Source organism: Sinocyclocheilus grahami, unplaced genomic scaffold (genome assembly GCF_001515645.1).
Source record: "Sinocyclocheilus grahami isolate Dianchi unplaced genomic scaffold, SAMN03320097.WGS_v1.1 scaffold187.1, whole genome shotgun sequence".
Taxonomy (NCBI): Eukaryota; Metazoa; Chordata; class Actinopteri; order Cypriniformes; family Cyprinidae; genus Sinocyclocheilus; species Sinocyclocheilus grahami.
The window spans coordinates 1,394,760-1,395,800 of NW_015505366.1; positions in this window are offsets into that span (position 1 = coordinate 1,394,760).

Here is a 1,041-nt window from a genome sequence, read left to right on the forward strand (position 1 = left end):
TACTAACAAATGAAGAATGATAGCTTGACTGATGACCTCAGCTGTAGAACAGAAAATTTGGTTTGCCTTAGGAATGTGTGAAATTCATTCAAAACTTCCCTGAAAAGCATTTGTTTCAAAGCTCATTTCAGATGGACTGTTGCTGTGTCTCTGACGGTGTGAAGATTTACCTGGATGACTATAAACCTTCATTATCAGATGCTTCTCAAAATAGTATCAGTACTATTAAATTTAGTCACTACAGTTGTTTTACTTTACTGAATAACAGCGAAACAGAAAACATTGAACTCTCTGCATATATATATATATATATATATATCAGTGGCATTCCGTCCATATAAACTGCGATTGCTCCGCATACCCAGGCCATTTGAGAGAATAAGTTCACGGGATAATTCATATAAACATGATTATAAGTTGATCCCTTGACATTTGAAATGTAACTTAAAGCTTAAAGAGTTAGGAATAAGTACGTACAATTATTTATTTGCCAAACGGCAGTAATTTTCTTTAAATCTTCCAGTTGCGGTTGCTTCCGGGTGAGCGGATTCTCAGCAGCTTTCTCGTCTCCGCTCTGTTGCTATAACTCGTCAGGATTGTAGCACGTTCTCAGTGATGTGCTGGTCTGCGGCTGATGTAATGTGCGAGGTAAGCTGTCTGTGAAGCACTAGCCCAAGTGGAAAAATGTGCTGTTGCTGTCAGATCTCGATTGCCAAAAATTACATTGTGTTTGATGCAAAACCAACTAGACTAAATCAAAATAAAAAACACTGTAACTGTATATTTTTGTTTTCTCAAGCAAAGCCAATTTTAAAAGTCCACTGAAAACATGTCTTCTTACATTTTTGGTCATAGACAACGTATGTTGAAGATTTATTGTCTACGTTATTGCCTAAGCGGTAAATTAAAAAAAAAAGTTTATAAAAACGTGGGCTATATAACATTTTAATAATAACAAACATCATATTGTTCCCTTTGTTTTGCGTATGCTAGTACAGTTAAAGTCCTTCTCTGATTTTATTATTGTTTGCAAGGTTGCAA